Raw genomic sequence first — 24,073 nt, forward strand, 5'->3', positions numbered from 1 at the left:
ATTCGTGGAAACGCTTTACTCCCGCTACGGCAGCCAGCGCTTCCCTGTCCATTTGGCTGTAATTCCTCTCGGCCGATGACAGAGTTCTGGAGTAGAACGCAATGGGTGCTTCTTTTCCGTCGGGCATCCTGTGGCTGAGGACTGCTCCAACTCCGAAAGGTGATGCGTCGCAGGTCAATACCAGCGGTAGGGTCTGGCTGTATTGAACAAGCAGTGAGTCGGTGGTGAGCAGGCGCTTTACCCCGGCGAAAGCGGCAGCTTCGGATCGTCCCCATTTCCATGGTGCGTTCCGCTGGAGTAGACGGTGTAGTGGCTCAGCGACGGTCGCCTTCTGCCTCAGAAAAACGCTGTAGAAGTTAAGTAATCCGAGGAAGGCCTGCAACTCGGTCTGATTTCGTGGTGTGGGGGCGTCCTGGATCGCCTTAATTTTCTTTGAAGTGGGGTGTATTCCCTGATCATCGATTCTATAACCCAGGAATTCTACGCTAGGCACGTTAATTTGGCATTTTTCTTTTTTAAGGCGGAGACCCTTTTCTCTGATTCTGGCCAAAACAGATCTGACTCTTTTGTTTAATTGCTCCTCGTTTGCAGCTGACACCAAGATGTCGTCAAAATAGGGGATGACTCCTGGTATCCCTTGCAACAGTCGTTCCATGACGCTCTGGAACAATCCTGGGGCAATGCTAACGCCGAATTGTAGCCGGTTGCATTTGAATGCTCCTCTATGCGTCACTATCGTTTGGGCCTCCGCTGTGGCGCTATCAACTGGCAGTTGCTGGTAAGCTTGTGCCATGTCTAACTTTGCAAATACCTTTCCTGGCCCCAACGAGTGCAATAAGTGCTGTACTACTGGCACAGGATATGCGCTCTGTTGTAGCGCGACATTAATTGTGCACTTATAGTCCGCGCAGATGCGGACTGATCCGTCTGGCTTGACTGGGGTCACGATGGGCGTTTCCCAGCGCGCGTGATCTACCGGCTCAAGGATTCCTTGCTCCACTAACTTATCTATCTCTTTGTCTATTTTAGGGCGGAGTGCAAAAGGCACTCGTCTCGGTTTAAGTCGGATTGGCGCCACTTTAGGGTCTAAATTGAATGATATTGGTTTACCCACATACTTACCAAGACCGGGGCTGAACACATCCTCGAATTCCTTAAAAATCTGTTCAGCGCTGCTGTTTCTTACGGCGTTGATCCCGGTGACTTCTAACCCCAGGGCTTCAAACCAATCAAGCCCCAGAAGGTTCTGCAATGGCGCGCTGGCGATGGTCACTGGCAGCTGGGCTTCGATGTCCTTGAAACGGATGTGGAATGTGCCTTGGCCCACGATGGGGACTTGGTTCCCCTGGTAGTCTCGTAGCAGGACGTCTGGAGCGTGTAGTTGGCTCTTTCTGAGGCTAGGGATAGCCTGTTTCATGGATGCCCATGAAATTATCGTCAGGGTCGATCCTGTGTCGACTTCTAGCTCGCAGGGTGAGCCCTCCAAGAGGACTGTGACTCTCAGCCTTTTGGGCCGCTTAGGGCGGACTTGATGTATTGTGGTGAGATACGTTCGCAACTCCTCTCTCTGGGTCAACTCTATCTCATCGTCTACATCCTGAAAATACTCTCGTTGAGCGTCTTGATAGAACGCTCGTTCAGCTCTTTGTGTGTATTCTCTCTGGGGATACGCTCGCTCAACTCCTTGTGAGTAATCTCTCTGGGGATACGCTCGTTCAGCTCTTTGGAAATGTTCTCTCTGGGTAAACACTTGTGGATTTCTCTCTGGGCGCCCTTTTTGATTTCGCCAAGCCCCTGGGTTGGGCTTCTGTTGGCGGTACATGGGTGGCTGCCGTGAGGCAGGGACTCTGCTCCGGCACACTCGTGCGATGTGCCCAAGTTTGTTGCAATGCGAACAAACAACGTTTCTGAACCTACACGTAGACCTGGGGTGATTCCCTCCGCAACTTGCGCAGGGCGGCAACCGGGATCCGGGCCTCCCCCCAGGCCTCAAGTGACTGATCTGCATCAGGTGACTGTCCTCGAACTCGGGATTCTCGTAGTCAGGGCTTGCGTCCTCGTAGTGCACTCTGGTTTGCCTTGCTGCTGGCTGGTTTATGTTGGCCCCTCGTTGTATGGTTACAGATGATTTCTCCGCTGATTCTGACGCTCTTGCTTCGCTTAACGCTGTCTGTAGGGTTAAATTCGGGTTTGCCAACAGCTTCTTTTGCAGCGAAATGTCTCTTAACCCACAGATGAGTTGCTCTAAGATGTGTTCTTCCAGATCCCTGTATTCGCAGTGAGCTGCTGCTTTTCGTAGGGCTGCAACATATTGATTAATGGATTCTCCCGCCTTCTGAGTCCTCATGTTGAATTCTTTGCAGCAGACATGGCGGGAAGGTTTTGGCGCGTAGTGAGTTTGCAGAGTCTGTTGCAACGTTGTCCACGATACTGCTTGTATTGGAGTAGGCGCGGTGAGGTCTCTGGCCGTATTGAAGACTTCTTTTCCGCAGTAGCCGAGGAAGATGTTTTTCTTCCTCGCATCGGTGATCCCCGTGTATTCGTTCGCTTCGAGGAAACACTCGAAACGAATCATGAAGGCTTCCCATTCGTCGTTTGCTGGGTCGAAAGGAGCGGGGGGAGCATGCATCGCCATCTTCTCTGTTTGAATTTGCCGCGCTGCGGTGATCTGAGATGGCTGTCGGAATTGCTGCCGAATTCCTGGGCTGGATCAAATCCGGAGATTCTGGAGGTAGCGTTCTTCGTCCTATCTGTCTCTCGATCCCACCTTCGTCGCCAATGTTAGATCTGGGCAACGAGAGACAGACTGCGGACACGAAGTGACTTAACAGCTCTTTATTAGTAGTAATAGTGATCCAGCTTGTTCTGTAGTCGGAGGGTTCCCCTTTTATAGGGATTGGGCACGCCCCTCGACCAATTACAAGGATACCTGTTTCCCGCTGTAGGAGCGGACCAGAGGGAAGACTTATCCCGATATATGTTAATATCTAACACTACCCTCATCAGATCTGAAATATAAAGAACTGAAACTACTGTGGAGGATACAGGCCATATTTTCTCTTCTCCTATATACCTTTCTCCATTGGAAGAAAACCAGACCCAGTTGCTTTGGAGCCATGCTTGTACAGAAAAACAATAAAAGATGCCTGTTTCTTCCTATCTTTTGCTTCATTTGCCATCCATAACAAGAGAAGCAAGGCAGGAAAGGAATCTTTTTGTGATCCCACTTCTCTTGCTATATGGTTTGGGGGAAGCTGGAGGGAAAGAATTGGACAGAGAGAAGAAACAGAGAATGTCCCTTTAAATGCCAGTTCTCCAATCCCACTGATGAGATCAGAGAACTGACTTCAGAAAAAACTGAGATTTCTACTGCAGATAACTACAACTAAATGAAGATTTTCCCACTCCATCTTCTTCTCTTGGTTCTGAATGCAGACATAACACAATTTCTGCTTTGTTGCTGAGACAATGTTTATTGCTGGTGTGGGAAGTCCCCCCCCCCAAGAATGAAATATTTTGGGGAATATTAAACGAGACAGAATAGTATATTTCCCCAAAGGAGAAATGGAGAAAAATCTTAACAAAAGCAGAAAGCAGCCCCAGTCTTCCTGCCATAGCCTCAAGCAGAAGCCTCAAGTCTTTAGAGATGGATATTTTGTGGGGCCTATCTATTCATAAACAAAAAGACTTCAGCTACAGCTCCCACAGAAGGTTGGACCTGATGGAATTAAGAATTTACATCCCCCCACCCGAATTCAAAGGACAGGACATGACCTTTAGGACATAATAGGATTTACCCACCACCATTAGAATAGCAAAAGAAACAAGGCTCACTACATTACACGATCCCCTGGAACATCTCAATCACCAAACCCCAGAACCCTATAAAAATCCACCCTCTCACTCAGCCATTTCGTCATCCACCCCAGAAACTTGCTGCTGTCACTGAAGTTTCTGGAAATCAAATAAACAGAGACCTTCTTTCCTTGCAGCCAGCCTGCATTTTATTTTCAGCTTCTTTCTCCCAGCTTGGAAGTGGACTGGATTTTTTCCTCTACACTGGCATAACATCTAAACTGGAAAACAATTCCTTAGTGTTGAAATGCAAAAGAACGCTAAATCAGTAGGAGCTAATGTTTGAAACTATAGTATTATAGACCACACATTTAATATACATCTTTTTAAAATTGGACAGGTTTTCCAGTGGCTATTAGTTTATTTTACAAACTTCAAGAAAAGGCTTAGTTGTGAGTAATAATGGACAACTGCACAAAACAGTTCTGAACTTTGCTGATCTTTTTTCCTCTCCCTTTCACACACCATGTCTGCTTTCTTCCATGCATCGGTTCTTACGCTCAGACAGTTAAGCAAGATTTTAAAAAACAGCTTGGCATAAAATAAAATAAACAAACAAAAATACCCTAGTAAAGAATTTTGAAAAGCTACTTTTTCTGTTCCAGGGAGGGTACAGCTTGCTTTGAATCAAAAGCAAAGTTTATGCTCTTTAAAAAAAAACACTCCAAAAATTTTTGGTAGGATCAAGACAAAAAGTACTGAATCAGGACTTAATTTGTTTCCAATTCACGTTAAATATGTTTAACATCATTATTTTCCAACCGTGCATTACTTTTCTCTTTCCAAAATTGCCTCCATAAAATTGCCAATACAGTAGCTATTCACAGAAGTCCTTAAAAGTTTGGCAGCCCTGGGATTCTCTATTCAATCTTAGGTCTATTTCCTATTGGTATGCGTGGAAGCGCAGTTGTTTCCTAAATATTAAAATTTTTCTATGGCAGCCTTTTTATGAAGCGGACCCTGCCTTGGTGCCAATTCTGCTGGGATATTGACACTCTAGGTTGAGGCCTATGAATTCCAGGAGTTCCAAAACAGAATAAATTAATAACTAAATCCATACAGTCTATTAACCAACACTCGAGACTAAAGAGTGCTAAATAAATAATTAATTCACCTCATTAAAGGAGACAAAAAGTAAAGGACTGCAAGGTCAGTATCATCAATTCAGGAAGAAAAAAGATGAAGCAGTCTGTCAGAGAGTGACTGGAGAAATAGGAGAAAAGTTCAAGAATTGATTCACCTTGCATAGTATTTTGCTACCGAAGAGAAAAAGAAAGACAAGATGCTTGCTAGAACAAAGGAAGCCAAAGCAGGTTTCTTGCAATAGTAAGGATGGAGAAATATTTTGCACACATATTTACAGTATATGCTAAAGAGTGTGTGGGGCTGGGCACTTCTTACTCAGGCACTATTTCACTTTGGATTGGAGAATAGAATAGAAAATAGTTTCTGGATTGACAGGGAGAGAAGAAGGAGTATGATAAAATCACTTTTCCTTTGCAATTTCTGGACATAATTCTGGCTTTTGGACATCATATCTTTAAAATCTGAAGTGGTCATAAAATGGGGGTCCTCGTTAGTAACTAATGCTCTTTGATCAGTCTGCTCAGAGGATTTATTGGCTTCATGAGCCAATGTTCTCGAGCTCAGGACTCAGACCAGTTCAAAAATAAGAAGTAATATCCTGCTTGTCTGTTTGATTGTGGATCCAGATAATTCCATTAAGTTGGCTTCCTCTTCCAATTTATGAAAGCCAACTTAAGCTGTCTACCGTGGACCTCACCCTATTTTTAAGAAGTCTATAAGGGGGCATTCATAAGCGCACCAGTGTGCCTACCGTCCTTGTCCTACTGCCCTATTTATTGGTACTCATTTCCTGTGTTCATCTTCATGTCCATGTTTATCCTTATACCTGTTATCTCGTACAAAATAACAAAAACTAACAAAGATACTTTATGCACCCGAGAAGGTGCTATCAAAGGCAATATACTGGAGGGGTTCAGAAGCTTCAGTACATCCCAAAGCCTGCTTGAAAATCATACTTGCTTGGCTCAAGTCCGATCCATGAAGCCTATCTGGCTCAGGTGATTCAAAGAGCCTTTTCTCAGGGAAAAGCAAGAGGCTAGCAATTAAGGACAAACACTCAGAACTAGCTGTACCTTTTGCAATTCTCTTCAAAGTGACTTCAGCTATGAATGGAAAGGAAAGGAAAAGAAAAGATAAAAATGTGGGCTTTTCCACTTCCTTTAATGTGATTTCTTTTTTTTTTAATAAAAAATTTATTGGTTTTTATACATGTATGGGGAAAAGGTAAGGGGATATACAAAACATTTTGGCAGCTCCCACACTAGTGATAGTAATCCATCCAAAACTCACAATTTTTACAATCTTAAAAACAAAATATAAAAGACAAGCTGAAAGCCAGGTCTTATTCTATATTGTCAACCATGTGTTCATTCGTTTTCCTTTGTCACTTTCTAGAGTGTCCCAATTGCTATTATTTCAAATACTTTTATTTTTGTGATCTGAACCTTTTCGATATTGCTCCTTCCTCCCTATCCCCAGAGGAAGCCTCAGCCCCCCCCTCCTTCTTGTCTTGGACCTTACTGTCCCTTCCACTACTTTCGCTTTGTTTGTCCTCTGGGAGGGGGAAATATTTTTTTATAAAGGCTTCCGCCTCTTGCACTGTATTAATTCTAATCCTGTTTCCCACCCAGAAGATCAACATTCCCTGTGGCAACAACCATCTAAACCAAATTCTTTTATTGTATAGTTTCTTTGATAAGGAGGAATACTTCCTCCTTCTCTCTCTTATCTTTTTTGGAATCTGCTTAAGGATGGCAATTTCTTCATCTTTATATTTCAATGGTCTCTCCCTTTGGGTCCCAAGCACCTCATCCCTTGTGGTCCTCCTGAGAAATTTAACATGTACCTCCCTTGGAACATTATGACTTCTAGCATATGCTGAATTTATCCTATAGACTAGGTCCATATCCCACCACAGTTGTTTTTTATCTCTTTAAATATAATCTGCTAAAATTGTACTCATGATATCCTTAAGGTCTTCATTTTCTGTCTCTGGTAGGTTCTGGAATCTAAGAAAAAAGGACATTCTTTCAAATTCTATTTTTGCCAAAAAGTTTTCCAAATCTGCATTTCCCTTCCAGATTGTTTTAATTTCTTCCCCCAGCCCAGCCGCTCCCTCCTCCAACACCACAATTTTCTGTTTATTTTCTACAATATGATGTTTAACATCTCTGAATTCCTCTTTAAGTTCTGTCATTTCTTTTTTCAATTCATTTTGACCCCTCAAAAGTTCTTGAAACATTTGAGAAACAGATAGTTCTTTTGGTCCCTCTCCAGCCCCCTCTTGCTGTAACAGTGAGGTAATTTTTGTTTGTTGCATACTGGGACTGGAAGAGGCAGATGAGGGGGCCGAAAATGACTTGCCCATCAGTGGTTTCTTAGGCCCCATTTGTTTAAAATTCAGATATGTGAGTCTTTTCCCAGGAAGATGGCGTCTGACGATTTTGCAGCTGTGCTGATCCCAAAAACAAAGCCAAAAGTGACAGTTCACAGTTCCAAGGCAGAGGCAAACCAAAAGGAGGGGGGTCGAATATTCAAAGTTCAGAAGAGCCACATAGCAGGGAGGAGTCTCGGTTTCCCTCAGAGAGAGTAATAAGGCAGCTCCCAATGGGATTTTTGTTTTTTGTTCTTGCTTTTTTTTTAAAAGTAGTTTCAAAGGGCAGACTTCATTTATAAGTAGAAAAACAAAGAAGGGCGGGCACCATTTTGGCTCCTCCTTCCACAGGGAGAAAGAAAGCAGAAATCTCTGTCAAAATTTTTAAAGGAAAAACGGCTCAGCAGTCATTTCTAGCAGTTGTTCACGATCTTTCTCAGTTAAGTGAGCTCAAGTGACGAGTCATCCTTTGTTCTCTCTCTTCAAGAGAGATCGTTCAAATGCCGCTTAATCCAAGGGGGGGGTAGAAAAGAGAAACACCCCCCTCTAATCTCCATTCAAATAGGCTGAACACAAAACTGCTGCTTTTCTGCTGCTTTTCTTTCAAATGATCAAAGAGTTCAGGATGGATCCCCCACCATCAGGATCCAGCTGCGCTTCTCCAGGTACACTCTCTCCTCTGAAACCATTTGGCAAAAGGCGGACAGCTCAATGCTGTCCCTCGCCCCCCCCCTCCGCTCCCCGGCTCCTAGAAGCTGAAAAGCACCCCTGCTGGCTGCCACCGATTCCGGGGGGCCTCAGCAAGCCGCCCTTTGGCAGAGGACCCCTCCAGGGCCCCCTGTGCTCCTTACTGAGCCAGCCGGGAAGACGAGCGGCAGACAACACGTCCGTCGCCATCAGGAACCGGACGTCGTCTCTTCCTTTAATGTGATTTCTGATGTGAGGCCAATGTTTTTCCAATCCATGTAGACCAACCTGGAAGAAAATAAAGAACAAAAGAGATTTTGAAAGAGGAGTATTCTTTAAAAAGGTAAAGGTAAATGTTCCTCTCGCACATATGTGCTAGTCATTCCTGACTCTAGTGGGTGGTGCTCATCTCTGTTTCAAAGCCGAAGAGCCAGCGCTGCCTGAAGATGTCTCCGTGGTCATGTGGCTGGCATGACTAAATGTTAAAGATACATAGAATGCTATGGTGGTCCCTATTTTTCTACTTGCATTTTTACATGCTTTTGAACAGCTAGGTTGGCAGAAGCTGGAAGAAGTAATGTGAGCTTACTTCATTACATGGTGCTAGGGATTCAAGCCACTGAACTGCCGACTTTTCTGATTGAAAAGCTCAGCAACTTAACCACTGAGACACGTCCCTTGAGTATCTTTAGGAGTACTTATTTTTAGCATTATCATTTAAATTTAATTGACAAACATATAGAGCACTTTCCCCTTAAGGTTTGAAAATTCATCTGTAATGTACAGCATGTTTGTATTTACAAGTTGGTAGAATAATAATAATAATAATAATAATAATAATAATAATAATAATTTAATTTGTTAGCCGTTCCCTCTCCACAAGGGACTCGGGGCGGCGTACAATAAAAAACCATACATAAATACATATAAACATATACATACACACATACACATACATATACATACACAGAGGAGGTAACAATTAAATACATCACGATAATAATAATAAAATTAGCCATTTAAAAATACCCCATACTAAGATTACAAATTTAAAAAGGACTGTCAGGAGGAATAGGATAAACTACGGTTGAGCCAGGCCAGATAATTGAAAAAGGTGGGTCTTGAGCTTTACACGGAAGGAGCGGAGATCGGAAGTAATCCTGATGTCAAGGGGGAGGTCATTCCACAGGGCTGGGCCCATCACAGAGAAGGCCCTGCTCCTGGGTGTCGCCCCCCGACACTGTTTAGCGGACGGCACCCGGAGAAGTCCCTCTCTGTGTGAGCGGATTGGTCGTAGAAACATTAGGGCTGTACAAATCATTTGGAGGGTGGCTTTGTGAAATGAATCAATCCTACGATTAGCCCTCCCTAATCTGATGTTCAAAATATCAAAGTGCCCAAATCACTTCAAGCTTCTGAGCACCCATGTTTATGTTCTTTCCTGATGATCTGATCATACATGTGAAATGCATGCATATAAAATTTCTGTTGTTATTTCTAGTAAAACAGCTGTGCCTTCCTTCATGAATAAATGTTGGTGGGAATATTTTGCTGTAAGCACATGCGCATCTATGTATTGTTGAATCCTCAGTGAATTTGATCATCTCAACACAGCAAGCAATGCACCTTTGAATAGTTAGCATAGCTCCATAATCTATGTAGTTGGATGTTGGATGTTTTTAACTGTATGATCATCTCTCTGGCTCCCTGTGTTTTAAGCCCTTAGGAAGTTATTCTGACTCTTCAGTCCAGGAAGAAAAGAAAACAGAAACAGAAAATCAAGGTAGAGCGATGGGGAACTGTATAGAAGATACAGTAGAAGACACAGAGAAACAATAATATAGCAGCATCTATCTTTGCACATTTCTAGTAGTGGGGTGTTAAAATAAGAATACATTCTGAAGTATTCTAAGAATGAATTTGAGAAGTAAAAAACATGAAAAAATGTAAAATAGATTTTTGCATAGTATTGTTTTAAATGACTAAATCCGTAGCATATAAATATACTATTTTAGTATTAAGAATAGTCTGTGTTCATTAATATACATAAACAAGAAAGCAAGAGACAGAGACTGAACAGGGAGGGAGGGAGGGGGGGAGAGAGAGAAAGAGAGAGAAAGCTTTTTATGTCAACTCTTCTTAAAACAAAACTTTGTAATATTTGCATAATGAGGTATAACCTGGCAAGACAATGGAAGCATAACCCAGAATTATATCTTGTAGTTATGCAATGACAGGTGGGTGTTTTTTGTGACAGTACTTCAGAATTGTTAGCACGATGCTCTTACACACTTCTGCAATCTTTCCAAGAAGACTTCAGAACTCAACAGACCATTACTACTGAGAGAGAGAGAGAGAGAGAGAGAGAGAGAGAGAGAGAGAGAGAGAGAGAGAGAGAGAGAGAGAGAGAGAGAGAGAGAGAGAGAGAGAGAGAGAGAGAGAGAGAGAGAGAGAAAGCTGCTTCTTTTCCATTTTAACTTTTTAAAATTTTGGATCCTTGATGGCAGACAACGGCTCCTTGTGTTCAGAAGCCAAACTCTTTTTCACTGGTGTGGTGAAGAGTGTGCTGATGTAGCAGTCTCTGTCTCAGCAGAGCTGCTCATTATATGTCAAAAAATCACTTTGATTCTTTGGCTCAGTCAGGTTGAAAGCAAAGTTGCTGGACTAAATCTAATGGGATTCTAAGAAAGTGAAGTGCTGTGCTCATAGCTGGCTGAAGACTTCGAAGTATTGTGACCATTTTCACTGTGCTAGAAATAAACCCAAACACTGTCATTTAAAAATGTGGTTCTACTTGAATGTGCCCACAGTGAGAAAATTTGACTATCTCATTGAATAACCTGCCATTTGACATTCAGTTGTTGGCTGAAGCTGAAGAAGTAGAATGAAAAAAAGAATTATCTAGTCATCTAATAATGAGGAAGGTGGGAGAGAGAGAAAAACAGCCACTCAAAGAGGTTGTGTCGAACTTTTCCAAAATTTTGTAATTTTATTCTTGAGATGGAAGATGTGCCATTTACAGCTTTTTTCCTCTTTCAAATTCATTATTTGCCTGTATTTTGATTATGTGTCATCAAGTCAGTGTCCACACTAACTACATAGAATGACTTTGTGAAGGACAATTGGTCTTCAAACTGATCCTTCAGATCTTCCAATGTTGCATTCATTCAATATTTTAGTATATCCACTTGCTGCTGATTGTCTTCTCTTTCCTTTCCCAGTGTTATGACTTCTCAAGGATGAAGGGTCTTTACTTCATGTGTCCAAAATATGCTACTTTGAGCCTGATTATTTGTGCCTTGAGGAAGAATGCTTGATAGATTGTCCTGTGTTTCATTTGTGGCTACCTGTAATATCCTTAGGACTCTTCACTAACAGAGTACCAAATTTTAATTTAAAAAAATAATAATCATTTTTTTTCTATCTTGCTCCTACAAAGTTCAACTTTTACTTCCATAAAGTGTCACAAGAAAAAAAAAACATTGCCTACATCAGGGGTGTCAAACTGGTGGCCTGCAGACTGGATGCATCACATGCAGGTCACATCCATCCCATGTCAAGATACATCACATGATGATGTGACATGGTGAGTTTGCCACCCATGGCCTACATGATTCGTAGGTATCTGAGGTACAGACACAGCATGGAATCTTAAATACAAGGGCTTTATTGATAGTCTGAGGTGTATTTCTTGATTGCTATCTTAACTGTAAATTTTAAGGCTGATTGTTGTTTTTATTGTTATTAATTTATATTTGTATTTAGTCCTAGTGTGTTCCTTGAATTTCCTTACTAGTGCTTCCAGATGATTTACACTTTCAGCTATCAAGGTTATGTCATCACATCATACAGGTTATTGATGTTTCTATCTTCAGTTTTAAAAGCATGCTCATATTCTCTCAAACCAACCTTCCCCAATATATACTGAGCGTTAACATCTGGCCTGAAGACCAGATAGGACCTGCCATCTGAAATCTTGTAGTCTCTGGTCCCAAAAACAAATGACCCAGTCTATCCAAGGAAGAGAGGAAAAGAGCAGCTGTCCATTTGGGACAGAGATGGTTGGGGGTTAGAAATAATTATAATGTGAGAGGTAGTACACTGAGATTGCTGTCTGTGCTTGGGAAAAGGAGGTAGAAATGATATCCACTCTACTTGCCAAGTCTTAACACTGTTCATGTTTTTCCCCCAGAGGGCTTTAAAAGTTTACAGTCTCAGAAACTTGAGAGAACAGATAATTAATTAATTAATTAATCAATTAATTAATTAATTCACAGTTTACTTACAAGCATCCACACCAGTTTTCCAGCTGCTAGGCTAATTGAACCACATCCTGTGGTTTTAGGAATATGCTGACACCCAGAGGGTACCTTTCCTCACCATTACAAATGCAAACACTAAGATAGATTGTGGATGGGTGTACAGGTGAAAAGGAAATAGGAAAAAGTGAGTGGTCAAGGAAACTGAAATTGACATTTATAGCTATTACAGACAGGCAACTGCCAGGAGCACAAGCTATGGTAAGCAGCATATCTTGCTGGCATTGTAAAGTATTCCATCCTTCTGAGGTTGATAAAATGAGAACCCAGATTGTGGGGGCAATATGCTGACTTTTTAAACTGCTTAGAGAATGCTGCACAGCACGATAAAGTGGTATATAAGTCTAAGCGTGATTGCTATTATGCTACCACTATAATATTGGTAGACCCGTAATAAGCCTTTGCCTCCATATAACAAATAAAATTAGTAATGCAAGCCAGTTGCCAAGCACCCAAGATGCAATCCTATGACCATGAGGTGTGTGTGAACTCTGGACGTGGGTTGCAAGTAGACCTTGAGAAGTCTTTCACAATTTCACTAGGAAAGGACTACCTGCACTAAAAGGAAAATGAAGATTGGTTAACATCAGATAAAGTCAATTTGATCCAAGAAAAGGAGTAGCACCTAGCAACTACAGACCGATTACCTGTTTACCAACAGCTATCATATTGCTAACTGGTGTGGTAGCTGATGCAATCCAATGACAACTATTGAAAACAAACTATTTCTACCTGAGCAAAAAGGAAACTGCCCAAACAGCAGTGGGACAAAACCTCAGCTTCTAATTGACAAGATCATCTTGAAAAACTTCAAGAGAAGGAAGGTTTTCTTGAATATAGTTTGCATTGATTACAGGAAAATATTCCACATTTTGCCACATGATTGGATAACCAAGAACTTTGAAGTAACAGTAGAAACATCAGAAATTAGGTGTAAAGATCATTGACAATGGAGGACACAATGGAAGATGCTGGTCAAGGGTAATATTCTGGGAGAGATTAATATTAAGTGAGAAATATTTCAAGAAGACTAATTATCATCACTATGGCTTGTCATAGTGCACTGATTCCTCATCAACAGTACTGAACAAGTCAGACCATGCCTATGAAAATCAAAAGTATCTGCCATGCTAGTGATCTCCTTTGGATGATTTGAAATGGGACTCAAGCAGAATTAAAAGTTCTGCATAGGAAGATCAGATAAACAATAACAATGAATCATGACCTTCTTCCATCCAGTGACATTTAACACCATCAACAGCAACATCTGCCTATCCCTGGTCCTCGGGGAGGGCTTAATAAGTGTGGGTGGGGGGGATGCTAAATCCAGTCTAAACATTTGGCAGGCTGCACAACCATCCACGATAATTTATTGAACTTGTATGCCTGACTCTCAGTAATTCTGGAGGGCTTTCAGCAATCAAAGATACTGCAATGAAATCAATGAAACATAAAAGATGGCATGAATGATGAATAAAGGGGTCTCAGTTTCCCTTGCTAAAGGCCTGAGTGAAGAAGCAGGTCTTCACTGCTTTTCTAAACTAAACAACAGCAAAGTGGGAGCAATCCCAATCTTGGGGAGAACATTATTCTAAAGAATAGGCGCTATGACAGCAAAAACAAAACATGCTTCCAGTGATCCCAAAAGATGACATAATTTAATTGAGAGAACCTGGAGCGCATCAATTCGGCAGCATCAAATCAAGCAGGTACATGTTATGGGAGAATGGTGCCCCTTCAAATAAATAAAATATTATTAATAATTTACTATTTTTTATAATACTATTCTTCTTTATTAACTACAGAGTTGAATGTTGCTCACTCACATACTGTACATGGTCTATTCTCCCCATGCAAAAGGAAAGTCAATCCCTGATATGGTTTGTGTAAATTAGGAGGGAGTATGCAGCCTTGTCTCACTTCCTTGCCACTGTGAAGCCAATCTGCTTTGCCATATTTCATCTGAACTGTGGCTTCCTACCGTATATAGCAGGGATGGCTAACCTTTTCCAGACTGAGTCCCCAAAGCGCACACCTGAACCTACAATATGCAATGTGTGTGCGACCCCTGCACATGTGCTTCCCCCATACATGCATGTTCCGCACCGCACGCCTCCCACTGTCTGCGCATGTAAGGCAGAGACCCGAAGGCCAGCTGGCCAGCGGGAGGTGCATGTGCATGCGTGGCAGAGCTGAACTGGGGCAACGGTTCATGTGCACACAGATAGGGCGCTGCATACCACATGTGCCATAAGTTCGCCATCATGGCTATATAGACATTTTGCATCTGGACAGTAAGATTTAAAAGACTCCAATTTTCCTAAAGATTTCCTGCTTTGAAGATCTGAAGCAAAATCCACAAAAAGTTGTATGCAATTTCCATGAGTTTTTCTTTTTCTATACTGCTTGGTATGCAGTACCATAGTGTTCCATAGTATATCAATTAATTGCAAACCTTTAGTATACTCTGAATCAATTCTGCATTTTTCCCCTTCATATGCACAGTTTAATGTGCATATTTTATTCACCTTTGTGAAAACACACTGGAGAAATGCAGGTTTTTTTTTTCATGGCATTCAGAATGTTTATATTAAATTTATTATTATGTGTCACTTATTTCACTCAGCTGCAATTTTTTACTTATAAGTCTGATTCACAAGATCATTATGCTCTCCATCAATGTGTCCAAAAAAGTTAAGGATGAAGTGGAATCTTCAGTGGAATCACTGACTTTTATTGTATAGTAAGAATCACTCAGACAAATGTCTGTCTATATATACTTAGTCTGAATCTTAATGACAGTATTCTTTTGAGTTCAATTACTTCAATTTTAAACAGTCTAGTCAAATCAATCAATCTAGTTTAAGCTTAAGTCTGACTTCAATTAAAATCTAAACTGAGCAAATGACAGATCTTGAGAATACTGAAATATTTAGTAGGTACATATCTAAATGAAAGGAAGTGAATATACTGAAACTTCAACGTGTAGGCACCCAATTAATTGTATTCAGATATAAGGGATTAAGTTTTCATTTGCTCCTAAAATAATGGACAATTCCACTATTTTCAAAATGTGTTTATAGACCAGTTCTGCTCATAAATTTGTACTCTGTGGATGTGTTGATTTGCCCAGTACTCTTGCTTACTCTCCTGGTAGAGGCAATATTTGATTTTGGAAGAATTTGAGCTTTATTTATATTAAATTTCTCTGCATGTTTTAAAATTAACAGATTTTACTGAATTTACTAAAACCACAAATTTGTTATGTTTTTACATTGTAATAACATGCAACAAAATAATTTGCCTATCTTATTTCCATATGACACTATTTTTAAGTATCGATGTACCGCTACCTAAATTATACTTCTTCACAAATGCCAGAAATCCATATATGTCCTCCAGATTAGCAACAAAGAAAGATAACTTTTCTTTCCTTGCGGATATCATCTTGTCTATTATGACACCATAGGTGAGTAGATGGGCAATCAATAAGAGATTAATAGGTGGAAAGATCACAGGAATCATTGGTTTTTGCAGGCTGTTCAATTATTAATAATTGCTCTGATCATATATGCAGAAACCATGTATCTTAATTTCATTTAGGACTGGATGCAGTGATATTCCTGTGTAAAATAATCCAGATAAGGCAGATGGGAAATAAGGAGTTTAATCCATTTAGTGTATTTGTAGGATTTATAAATGTAACTAGAATAGATCCCCCTTAATGTATTTCTAGTGGTATTCCACTAGAAATATATTAAGTTACTTAAAAATAAAAGAGGAAAGGTGGTTTGTTGTTGTTGCTGTTGTTGTTGTTGTTGTTGCTGCTGCTGCTGTTGTACTTCTATTCCTGCTTTTCCTATTGACATTTGATTGGGTTGTAGCAATAGAGTACCAGAATACAGCAATAGCACTTAGATTTATATACTGCTTCATAGTACTTTATAGCCATCTCTAAATAGTTTACAGAGTCAGCACATTACCTCCAATCCTCTGGGTCCTCATTTTACCAACCTCAGAAGGATGGAAGGATGGATCAGTTCTGAGCTGGTCAGAACTGAACTCATGGCAGTGAGCAATGAGTTATCTTGCAATCCTGGATTGTAATCACTGCGCCAACACACTGGTGGTATAGGAGCATTGGTATAAGCTATTCTCATCTAATCCTGGAATATTGGTAAGATAAAGTATGTTTGACCCCCGAATTCAGCCAAGTGAAATGAACCAAATGTTATGAACCTTTTCAAGTGGGGGGAATAGATTAGCTTGATTTTAATTATGTGAAAAAGCTAATCTGAGATGCATCATAAACTTCACCTTCAAGGAAACGTAGCAGGCATTTTCAACCAGATCTGTGCAAAGCAGCTTAGATTTGCCTTGATGAAAAGTTCTGTGCTGCAAAAGGGACATTATTCTTTTCACAGAGGGTTTGTCTTGATGAGAATTCTTGCATGAACTCACACTTGACCATGCATTTCTAAAAGCTGGAAGAGACTTATCTGCAGGCACTAGGCATGCTTAAAGTTCTTTTCAACTAGTATTGGTTGAGGCAGGTGAAGTGAAGTGATGTCTATGCTTAAATTGCCTTGTAGAAAATAAGGTCCTGCATTATTTCACAAAGTTACAGGGTGTTCACTCAAGCCTTTATTGAAATAGTCCTATTCCAACATGCTTTTTGTTTGCTCCAAAGAACTATATAAAGATTTTGCAAAAATCAACCTCCATATGACATACATAAAGAGCCACTTTAGACTAATGATTAATGACCTGGACTAGAAGTAAGAGAAGCCAAGTTTCGTTCTACTATGCATCAAAGCCAACTAGGTGACCTCTTAGTCCTAGGAAGAAAGCAATGGCAAACCATTTCCAAAAAAAATGCGTAGATTATTACATCAGTTTGTCTATATAGCTGCCAGGAGTCACCCATACACACATATAATTTCACTGCTGTTCCAACTGGGTAAATTCTCCACTCCAGGAAAAGTTTCCATATTTTCTCCTGTCCCACCTAAAAGCACTTTTATTTTTCCTTTCCTTGAATTCCTGTCAAATAGCTGAACCAAAATAGTGGCCCATTTTAAATCACTTTTTGTATATCAGGCTTTTTTCACCTCATGCAGCAATGAAGAGATGCGGAGATAGAACTCAACTAAAGAGTTGAAATCTCAGTAGAAAATTTCTGTGAAGGATTCCGTAGTGGCTAAATCACAAACATAAGTTCTTCCTGGCACATCTTACCTCTTTAGCAAATTTTGATAACTAATTTTACAACCCTTTTTTCTCATGGTTGTTAAGTGAATCATGCAACTATTAAGTGAGACCAGTTTACTCCTTTGACTTTCCTTGTTGGGGAGTGCCATCACATGATCTGGGATACTGTGATTGTCGCAAACACATGCCAAGCAGCTGAATTTTGATCATATGGCTGTGGGAATGCCACAACAGTTGTAAGTGTGAGGACAGATTGTAAATCCCTCTTTTTTATTCTAAAGAATTTTTTTTTATTCTCTTACATACCATTTTAAGTATACCTTCACATAATTGGTATTCTTCTTTACATTTATCATTCTTATACATTTATTATTTCATTTAATAATTTATAATGTACAATTTGGGTTGCTTTAGTTACCATCCCTTCCTCCTTTTGTAACACCTCCTTGTTTACCCTTTCTTTTCTCCCTCCCTCCCTTCTCTACTTTCTTCCTTTCTCCTCTCCTTCTCCTCCCTTCTTCCCTTACCTTTCTCCTACTCCTGGTCTTCCTTTCCCCCTTCCTACCCTCTCTCCTCTCTTTCTCCCCCTTCCATCCTCCCCTCCTTACCTCTTTCTTCTTTCCCCCATCTTCCTTTCTTTCTCTCCTCCTCTCTCCCTTTTATTTATTTATTTATTTATTTATTTATTTTATTATTCATATTTATAGACCGCCCCCTCTCCCGACAGGGACTCGGGGTGGTGTACAGTCATTAAAATGCGTTATAAAATACATACATAAAACAGTTAAATAATTAAATACGTAGGTGAAGGAGGTTGTAAGACTGTATATAGAATAATAAATATAGTACATTAAAAGCTTATTAAAACCCCAAACCCAATTAAAATGAATAAATCCCCGGGAGGTAAAACTAAGAAAGTGCCAGGCCAGCTGATTGAAATAGGTGAGTCTTTAACTTTTGCCGGAAGGAACGGAGGTCGGTGGTAGTTCGAATGTCTGGGGGGAGGTCATTCCAGAGGGTTGGGCCCATCACAGAGAAGGATCTACTCCTAGGTGTCGCCCGCTGGCATTGCCTAGCAGACGGCACCAGGAGGAGCCCCTCTCTGTGTGAGCGGATAGGTCGCAGGGACGTGTGTGGTAGGAAGCGATCCTGCAGATACCTAGGTCCTATGCCATGGAGCGCTTTAAAGATGGTAATCAGTACCTTGAAACGCACCCGAAAGGCCACAGGTAGCCAGTGCAGCTCGCGCAGGAGAGGTGTTACGTGGGAGTAACGAGTACTTCCCATAATAACCCGCGCGGCTGCGTTCTGAACTAGCTGCAGTCTCCGGATGCGTCCCAAGGGAAGCCCCATGTAGAGAGCATTGCAGTAGTCCAGGCGAGACGTCACCAGCGCATGAGTGACCGTGCGCAGGGCACTCCGGTCCAGTAGGGGGCGCAATTGGCGCACCAGGCGAACCTGGTGGAACGCCCCCCTTGCCACGGCTGCCACATGGTCCTCCATTGACAGCCGGGCATCGAGGAGGACGCCCAAATTGCGCGCCCGCTCCACAGGGGACAGCTGTTCGCCCCCTATGGCCAGCGATGGGGTCAGCTGGCTGAACCGAGGCGCCGGTACCCACAGCCACTCAGTCTTGGAGGGGTTGAGTTTGAGTCTGTTGTCCCCCATCCAGACCCCGACGGCTTCCAAACACCGGGACATCACTTCGACAGCCTCGTTGGGGTGGTTTGGGGTTGAAATATACAGCTGAGTATCATCAGCGTAAAGGTGGTACTCAACCCCAAAACCACGGATGATCTCGCCCAGCGGCTTCACATATGCGTTGAACAGGAGAGGCGAGAGGACCGACCCCTGTGGCACCCCACAAGTGAGTGGCCTCAGGGACGACCTCTGCCCCCCTGTCAACACACATTGCTTCTGGTCGGAGAGGTAGGAGCCGAACCACCGCAGAACGGTGCCTCCGACTCCCATCCCCTCCAACCGGCGCAATAGGATACCATGGTCGATGGTATCAAAAGCCGCCGAGAGGTCTAATAGGACCAGGATAGAGGAACAACCCCTATCTCTGGCCCTCCAGAGATCATCAACCAACGCGACCAAGGCTGTCTCAGTGCTGTGCCCGGGTCGGAAGCCGGACTGGCGTGGGTCTAGATAGTCGGATTCGTCTAGGTGTCGTGGAAATTGTTGCGCCACCACATTCTCAACAACCTTTGCCAAAAAGGGGAGGTTGGAGACTGGACGATAATTAGCTAGCTCCATTGGGTCGAGCGAAGGTCTCTTGAGCAAGGGTCTCACCACCGCCTCTTTCAAGGCGGTAGGTAAGTATCCCTCACCCAATGAGGCGTTCACCAGGCCCAGGAGCCAGCCTCGTGTCACCTCCCAGGCTGCCAGTACCAGCCAGGAGGGGCACGGGTCCGTTAAACATGTGGTAGGTCGCAGCCGTCCACGCAACCTGTCCAAATCCTCGGGGGCAACAGAGTCAAACTCCTCCCAGAATGGTCTCTCAAGACTCGCTGTTGGCAGCTCGTCTGGTCTTTCTTTTTCTATTATTGTGGTGTATATTTCAAAACTCAGTTTATGTTTCCTTGGGATGGTATCCGTCAGCCCAAATATAATTTAGTATCATTTCTTATTCCCTTACCTTCACTAGTCTACCCTGGATGTGTTTTTCCCCCCCTTTATATCTCATTCTTGAATATATACTTATATGTTTAATATTTTTTCCTGTTTTCCCTTTCTCCCCCTGCCCCTTTTCCATTTAATAGTGCATCATCTGGGTACTTCATCTTCTCCCTACTTTCTTTTCCAGCTTGCTTTCTCTAGCCAGTCATAAAACCTTCCCCATGTCTTAAAGTACTCCAATTCCTCTTTATCCTTTATTTTCATTGTCAACCTATTCATCTCTGCACAATCTAATATCTTTTCAATTATCTTTTCGTCTGTTGGTAGCTTATTTAATTTCCAATTTTGTGCAAATACAATTCTCACTGCTGTAGTTACATGTATAATCAAATAGGTATCCTCTTTCTTGAATTTCTCTGGGATAATACCTAGTAAAAATATCTCTGGTCTAAATTCTATTTCTTGCTGTATATTTTCTTTAACCATACTCTTATTTTAGTCCAATATTTCCTTGCTTCTGCACATGTCCACCACATGTGGTAGTATGAACCTATTGCTTGTTGACATTTACAACATTTCGCTGACTTGTCTTTAAACATCTTAGCTAATTCCCCCGTGACATGTGCCATCTGTAAAACATTTTGTATAGGTTTTCTTTGTAAGTTGTTGACATGATTAGTTTATAATTCCTTTCCCATAGTTGTTGCCACTTTTCTAGTTCAATCGTATGGCCAAAATTATTTGCCCAAGTTAAAATTGTATCTTTTACCACTTCTTCTTCTAGTATAGTTCTTAATAGATAGTTATATAATTCCTTGATTATTCTTTCTCCCATTTCCATTAGTCTATTATCCAACTCTGAACTTCCTAAGTTAAAACCATACTCCCTTTTATCTTTTTCATGTCCTGATTGTATTTGCAGTTGTGAAAACCAACCTATATCAATCCCTTGTTTTTCTAATCCAACAGGTTCCTAACGAACCTAGCACACAACTTTGTTTCCCAAAAAGTAGAGATTTAAATTGAAATTTAAATCTTAAATTTTTCTGGAATTTTGGTTATTCCAGTTTTCTCTAGATATTGTCTTATTTTCCCTTCTGGAACTCTCTCATGCTGATACAACTTATTGTAGAAGTTCTCAATTATTGTTCTCTTTTTTTTTTTTTCATTTAAATGTTGTATATTCCCTTCTTCATCCACCAGTTGACTTATCAGCCTTTTTTCTCTTTCTTTTTTTATCTTGTAAGCCAGCCAACATCCTAGTTTATTTGCATTTTATGCTTTGCAAGTGTCCCATACATTCTGTAATGAGGTGTCTTCTTTTCTATTTTCCTGGAAGAAATATGTCAATTCTTTTTCCATATATTGCTGGAAACTTTTTTCTTTCAATATTCTTGAATTTAAAGTCCATCTCTCCTTTTTCCTCTGTCCCTTCCAAGTCATTGTTGTTGGATTATGATCTGCCATGTGCTTATATATATGTCTATCTTAGTTGTTTTGAGCGTTAGTTCTGTTGACAACCATATCATATCAATTCTTGACCATGATAAATGTCTATTTGAATAGAATGTATATTGTCTTTCTTTCAGGTGTCTTATTCTCCAACATCTTGCAAGTTTAATTCTTCCACCATCGTGAAAAATGTTTTGGGTAACAATTTTCTCAGCTGCTTGTTCATCTTTGTAGATTTATAGTCTATTTCATTATTTACAATTGCATTAAAGTCTCCTAATATACATATATCTTCATAGTCATATTCTGTTATCTTTTTGTGTAGTTTCCCAAAAAATTCTTCCTGTTTGTCATTTGGAGCGTATATTGGCACTAATAATATCTTTCTCATGTTCTTGTTATTTCTTTTTCTCTTTCTCATTATTTCTACCATCAGTATTCTCCCCTCCCCGTCTTCAAAAAATTTATTTGATTGTATTGTCTTATAATGCTATTCCCTTTTTGCTTTGGTCAGCGAGGGTCGTGCATAAATTACCAAGTTTTGCCTGTTCCAAAAATTTTCTGTGTTACTTTCTAATATGTACTTCCTGTAAGCATATAATATCCAATTTCAATTTCTCTAATTTGTTGAATGTTCTTCTTTTTGTTGCCAAATTTAATCCGTTTATATTATTGGAGGCCAGAAACCGTTCGAAGTCTGGACTGGCCTCCAGATTTTTGTGGTCAGTCCAGACTTTGAACGGATTCTGGCCCCCTTCCAACAAGTGTCTCCATGTTAGCAGTGCCCATCTCAACGCGAAAGCCTCCCTTTCCTATTATCTCTCTGTGTATGTGAGTTTGTGGGAGGTGTAGGCGCAAGGTTGTAAGGAAGCTTTGTAGCTGTCTGCGGGTGCGAGGGGGTTGCCAGCCTAGGACTTCTTGTACTTTGGTTAGGTCCATCTCTATTCCCTCATTTGACACTCGGTAACCCACGTAGTCTAACCGTGCACGGTGGAATTCGAATTTTGATAACTTGACATACAGGTTGGCTGTCAGAAGTTTTTCCAATATTTGGTGGACCAGGGGTTTGTGGGTGTCCATGGTCAGTGTAGATGAGGATGTCACCCAGGTAGAGAGGACCCCCTTGAAGAGGAGCGCTCATGCAGCACCTCATTTATGAAAACCTCGGGGGGGGGGGGCTGCAGTCCGAAAGGCATCACTTTGAATTGAAAGTTCCCTAGGGGGCAGTTGAATGCTGTTTTCCACTCATCTCCCTCTCTGATACGCACTTGGTAGTATGCTTCTCTGAGGTCTTGTTTGGTGAAGACTTTTCCCTTGGTCAGATGAGATAGCATGTTCTTCATGAGGGGGAGAGGGTATAGGTTGTGAACGCACATCCCAATTATTTCTTGAAAGTCCACACACAATCTCATAGTTCCACCTTTTTTTTCTTTGAAGAGGACTGGTGCTGCACCCCATCGCTTGGCTGGCTCAATGAACCCCCTTGCTAGGGTTTTTTCTATGTATTTGTGCATCTCTTGCATTTCCCGGGGTGTCATGTTGTACAGTTTGGGCTTGGGTAGTTTTGCCCCGGGGATGATTTCGATGGTGCAGTCTGCCTCACGGTGGGGAGGCAGAATATCACACTCGGCCTTGCTGAATACTTCTGCAAGGTCCTAATATTCTCTCAGGATCTGTTCAGCCTCTGGGGTTTTGTTGGATGTGGTTGCCAGTTGTTCTGGTGGGTTCTTTTGGGGGTTGTCCTGTGTGGGTGGTGTTCGTGCTAGCTGGTGTGGGAGGGGTTGGAGGCCCCTTGATATCCTAAGCCTGCAGGTACCCCCTTGCCACCAGATGGTTGGTCCCCACTTGTATACCCAGGAAAGTCTAGCAGATGACTGCATCTGTCATTTTGGGGCTATTATGAAACAAATTACTTCCCAGTGATCTGCTAGCTCTAGCCTCACTGGTTTGATAAGGTGGGTGGCATAGGCTCCCCCCATTAGGGACCCGTCAACCTGTTCGAATTGGATTGGATGGGCCAGTCTTTTTGCTCTGATCCCCAATTTCAGGACTGTGGGTAGGTTGATCAAGCACCTTGTTTTTGGGGCTGTGAGGCATATTGGAAAAAGGAAAGGGTGAATTGGTTCACTCACCATTGGGTCATTTTCTCCCTCATCCTCGCTGTCATGTGATTCGGGCGACTGGTTGTTGTTGCCTGGGTTCCACCATTTTTGCCTAAGGGGGAAGGTGCTTCTGCAGCCTGGAGGGCTTTCACAGACATGTTGGTAGCCCGTTTGGGGCCTTGTTTTGGTCGTGCCCTGGTTGGTGGGTCTGGCCTTGGTTTTGGGGCTGTGGGGGGCATGCAGCTGCCATGTGGCCCATTCCCCCACATCTGTAACATTTCAGCAGACTTTGAGGGAGGGCTGGTCTGTGGTTCCCCATCGGCTGGGTGGCTTCAGGTTGACCTCTCTCTTTTGTGTCCAGTTGC

Source organism: Natrix helvetica (assembly GCF_964273705.1).
Source record: "Natrix helvetica genome assembly, chromosome: 3".
NCBI classification, from domain to species: Eukaryota; Metazoa; Chordata; class Lepidosauria; order Squamata; family Natricidae; genus Natrix; species Natrix helvetica.